This window comes from Erithacus rubecula (assembly GCF_903797595.1).
Source record: "Erithacus rubecula genome assembly, contig: SUPER_Z_unloc_4, whole genome shotgun sequence".
Taxonomy (NCBI): domain Eukaryota; kingdom Metazoa; phylum Chordata; class Aves; order Passeriformes; family Muscicapidae; genus Erithacus; species Erithacus rubecula.
This window is the reverse complement of record NW_027635670.1, coordinates 1,125,453-1,130,617: the sequence shown is the minus strand read 5'-3', so window position 1 is coordinate 1,130,617 and position 5,165 is coordinate 1,125,453. Positions and strand designations below refer to the sequence as shown.

General features: G+C 33.7%; 1 long non-coding RNA gene across 1 annotated transcript; it reads right to left on the bottom strand.

Annotated features, from left to right (window-relative positions):
• Window positions 1-1,675: 1,675 nt before the first annotated feature.
• On the bottom strand, window positions 1,676-4,872 carry LOC306814945. Its single transcript, XR_013777287.1, has 3 exons — window positions 4,756-4,872; window positions 2,645-2,759; window positions 1,676-1,827 (listed from the first exon to the last, which is right to left on the bottom strand). It is a non-coding gene; the product is annotated as an uncharacterized lncRNA (long non-coding RNA).
• Window positions 4,873-5,165: the final 293 nt, after the last annotated feature.

Below are 5,165 nucleotides of genomic sequence, written 5' to 3'. Positions count from 1 at the left end.
AGATAGAATTCACTTTTTCGGACTGATTAAATATATATATTTCACTTTTAAGAAGAAAATCAGAAAAATAAGTAAAATTATTTATCAAAGGAGTAAGAATGTTTGAAATGGCAGCATTGTAGTCCAATAAAATGTTGCAATACTTAACTAACTTATTATAATTCTGAGGAAAAAAATGCCTGCAATTTTTTTCTGATGGTTACAGAATTTATAAGAACACAAGAGTAACATTTGTTGGATTTTTTTTGTCCAAGAAATGTGGCATGTGTTCTGCTTCTCTTTCCATAAACAGATGAAATACTAGTCTCAGAGTGCTTTTCCTGTTTGATATTTTGTAACATTAGGCTAATGCTCTTATCATCAGTGGATGCAGTCTTGATAATCTGTGTAATTAAGAATGTAAGTAAACCTCTTTTTTAGATGATTTTTGTGCAACATCATCTGCTGTCAAAGTGTCCCAGAAAAAACTCAAGTTCAGACCTTTGAAGCAAATCTCTGAGGAGTTTTATAGATTTTAAAAAAATTACGTTAACATTATATCTATTTTAATTTAACTGCACAAATTACAGGGCAGTAGAATATTTAAAAACCTCCTTGTTTATTTTAATTTGTGTAAGAAAAGCTTTGAGAACTGAGAACACCAAGGTTTCTTATTTTTGAGATAAATGAATATGTTGATAACATTTTACCGCAATTTTCAACATCTTGCTGAAGCCTGCCAAATACATATTCTCTGGCATCTTGCTTTGGTAGTGAGAGTGAGGTTTTATGCACAGTAATTATAATAAAGTACTGAAAATTTTTTTTGAGTTATACATTTCCTGGATTGATAGTTGTATTCTGGGATGATAATGATAGCAGTGAACTGAAATTCACTTGGATGATCAGCACATCATGCTGGAGACAGAAGAGGCAAAAATAAATAAAAGGCAGGAGACAGTGGTCAAAAGCAGAGTTACTATTTATTCCTTATAAATTTTCAATGAAAAACAAGTGGCATACTGTTATGAATCTAGCTTGAATAATTAAACTTTTGCTTGTCTTTCTTGGCTTAGCTTGCCGAACTCCACTGACACAGTTTTTGCAGGCAGTGGAAGACAGTATTCAATCTTTCCTAACCAACATAAATTCACTTTTGTTTTGCTCAGGATAAAATTTAAATAAAACTACTCATTTATTACTCCTTTTATAATTGTCAAGAAAGTTTTAAAATTTCATCTGAAAACTAAGTAAAGTTCTGGTGTTTTCTCAAAATATCCCCTGAAATTTTGTATTAATTTGGCATAGACAGGTAGGAAAACTTTTACTTAAACAGATAGTGAAAAATGGAGAGATTGAAGGGTGAAGAAGCAGAGGAAAGAGAGATTGCCAGACTGCACACAAGCTAAAGCTTAGAACACTAATCAAAGTAAAGTTTTGATGAGATGAAGATTTAGCTACTGTGGTCTAAGACATGAATTAAAATAAAAGAGAATTGTGTATATCGATTTATTTAACCTGAGTGAATTCAAGCAAACTTATTAGGAAAGATCCCAATAGGAAACTTTCAATTTGTAGTTTGTACTCTGGATATTTTACCAGTCTAACTTAATGATAGCTAAACCCTCCTTTTGTCACCTCAGTGAGAACACAAGCACACAATTCATGTTTCCTTGCAGTGGATAAACATCCATACCTCTGTGATGTGCCTTTTGAAGAGAAATGTTCCCAAAGCAATTGTCCAAGTTTTCAACTGCTGGAAGCTGGGGCTTGAACTGCAGTTCCACTTTTCTGTGCAGAAACCAGGGTTTTTTTTTCTGGGCAGAACAACTTTTCTTCCACTGTACTCTGGTCAGATAATCACAGTAGTTAGGGGCATACAAGGGCACTCAATCTCTTGTAACTCTGAAACTTCTCACTTTTTAAATTCACCATTCCTTGATAAATCTTCTTTCCCTATGTCTTGTTTTAAATCACTGGAGTACACTAGAAGTGTACGTGGTAAAAAGCTGACAGCTACACACTAAGTACACTAGAATATATTCTATTTTGTTTTCTCACAGGTAACTGTTCCACTCCTGAAACAGAAGTATTGGTTTGGAGTCTACTGTCCTTAAATTTTCTTAACTTTCCTTAAACTTTCTTGTCTGTTTTTCACAAGATTAACTTCCCTTTTTTATTCTTCTATCAGTAGCAACTCTTTCAGCAAAATCAGCATAGCTGATTTCTTGTGAGAAACACATTTTTAAAAATGTACTTGCAATAATTATGCAGTATCTGTGTAATATCCAACATTTTCCAACATCGCAAGTTCTTATAAACTCAAACATCTCTACACATTCCTTTTCAAAGTGTCCTTCATTGCCAAGGACACTAAATGATAGAAAATAATACTGTCATATCTCTATGAAAGGAAAAGAAAATTTCTACTCAGTAGTTTTTCTCAAAACACTGCTCAGGAGTGTTCTGAGAAAAGCTACAAAGCAGCTGCTCACTGAGGAGAAATGAGATTCAAGTGCTGTAATTTGCAATGAAGAGGAAGAAAAATTTTAAAATGAGATCATGTTCACCTAGCTATAAAGTCATGTAAGTTCATATGAATTCAAAGGATACTGTTAAACTGTCACAGGATGGGAGTAAATCTTTCAGTACTTTTGGTACTCACAGTTCAGAAATGTTCAGAGCTTGAGGAATTGCATTTTCAGTTTGCTTAATACAATCACAACTATTTAATCATAGACAGAAGGTTTTGGATGGAAGGACAATCAGTTTAAGAAGTTCTGAAAGACAAAGTGCAAAAGTTGCTTTGACAATATTTTTCTCATTATTTTTTTCCCCATTTCTTCTCTTTGTGGTAACATGTAAAGCAAAATATTATGAACATTTCATTGGGTCGAATTATAAAATCTTATCTTGTTTTAGTGTAGCTAGTTGTACAAATAAAGCATTTAAAAACAAGACAACATCGAATACACTAAATGTTTTTTATGAGGGTAGAGGAATAGCTGTCTTGCCATCCTAGCTCTGTGACAACTGTAATAAGGATAAAGTTTCAATAAAACATTTCAAATCCATCACCCTTTTTACTATCCAATCCGTAATTCCATCATTAACTGAAGTATAGAAGTAGTTAAATAATTCTGAAGGCTGTGTAGTTTTGCACAATATTTCATTGTTCAGTTTATACAAATGCCACAAAGAATATTTCTTAAAATTAATCATGGCAATTTATTTTAGAAAAGATTTTAAAATGTCAAACACACAGAAATGTATTAACTTCACAAATGTCTCCAAATGGTTGCTCAGAGTTCTCTTTTACTTTTCCCCAGACCTGACCACAAAATAAGAAAACCTGCTTCCTTTGATCTAAAAAGATATTGCTTCTCAGGACTTTAAATTTATTTAATTTTTGAACAAATATTGATGCTAATAGAAGCTTAAAAGAAGGCCAATTAAATTAGTTGACTCAGATTAAGGCTTAAGAGGTACACTAGCAACCAAGAAAAGATACTAACCCGAGCATTTTCTTTTCAAATATGTTTGTGCCTGTAGCTGTACAGCCAATATGGAAAATTCAGAGTGAATATTAATGATAGAAAATACTTTGCTTGATGCTGGGCATTTACAGTAGCCTGCAGTCTGTGTAATGCCATTCAGTAGTTTAAAAAGGAAACATTTGTGAAAAGAGATGATCGGGGTTCAAAAACTGAAAGGATATTTTTGTAGATAACTCCATTACAGTGAGAATATGCCCACTTTATCCTAATAATTTCAATTTGTTATCCCCATGATTAAAATATAAAACATTCAAATATCACTGGATAGAAGATGAAAAAGTTTTTTGTATAGATTTTTATGCTGCTACACGAAGATGAAAAAAAATCTGTATACAGCAGGCTGTACTCACTATCACTAAATCTTTTTCCAGCATTCCTATTAACAGATTAAGCCTTATTAATCATCCAAATTTCCTACTGTACCTCTGGCTTCTGAGGAAACAAGCAATGCAATTTATATTCTGCATGTGCCCATGCACGAGATGATTCTGGTTGATCATAATTGGTATTTTTCTGGTTGCTTACAATTTGTTTGTTTCTGTATAGCCTAAACTAACTATTTGAGTTCACAAATTCTATTGCTGCAGCTCAACATTATAAGCTTTGTTGCCTTTATTCTTTCATTACCTCTTTTCTGTTTTTCTGGATTTTTTTTTTGTTTACCTAGCAATATCTGCCTTTATGTACTTTTTGTCTACTTTTATGTTTAGTTTACTTTCCATGTACTTTTTTAGTCTTACTTTTGTCTAAACATATAAGCGATGAATTTTAAAATAATATTTAGTCTGAGTTTTAATTCTGAGGTGAATTTAGGCACTGTGTCAAATCCGAAAAGATTGTTCCAAGTGTCAAAATACCCCTGTTTCATGCTACCAGTATATTTATCTCTGTGAATCTACCTCTATATGTCTCAAGAGTAAGTCTAAATCAACTGCAATGCAAGCATAAGCATTAGCAGCACAATATAAAACTGTCCTCAATGCCAAACTGATTTAGAGCAGTTTTTTTGGTATCAAAATTGTTTATCCACTCGGAGCAGTGTATCTTAAAGGATAATTCATAAAACAATTTTCTTTTTGCTTTTGTAGTATTTCTGGTTAGACAGCCACAGGTATGAAGCATTGTGTCACTAATACCGGCAGGAGACAGACACCTTTGCATTACCAGTGCACTTTAGAGGCTTCTTTTCTTTTGGTTCTGCAGCAGTTTATTACCTTACCTTGCATTCTGAAGCTTTCACAAAGTGTCATACTGAGCGTGGCTCAAGATGAGCTTGCGTGTGTCTGAACTGAGCTGCAGGGATAGCAGAGAGCTGAGAACACTCGGGACAGTAGATTCTGCTTTGTTACATAACAACCTTCCAGTCATTCCTCTCAGCTTGGGACTAGTGCCTGCCCTGGTTCATTACACACTCAAATGCAAACTTCTTACACCACAGCACTATATTTCTCTACTCCTGCCATCCCAGTGTGGATGGAAGACAGGGGTTTTGTGTGCATTGCACAGAAAATCATGCTGTTTTATTCATGGAGCTGACCTATTGGTTTAACATGAGGAAGGCTACAAGGTATGACAGAAACCATAGTTCTAACCTCAGAATGTGAAGGGATAAATATCTTCACTCTTAAA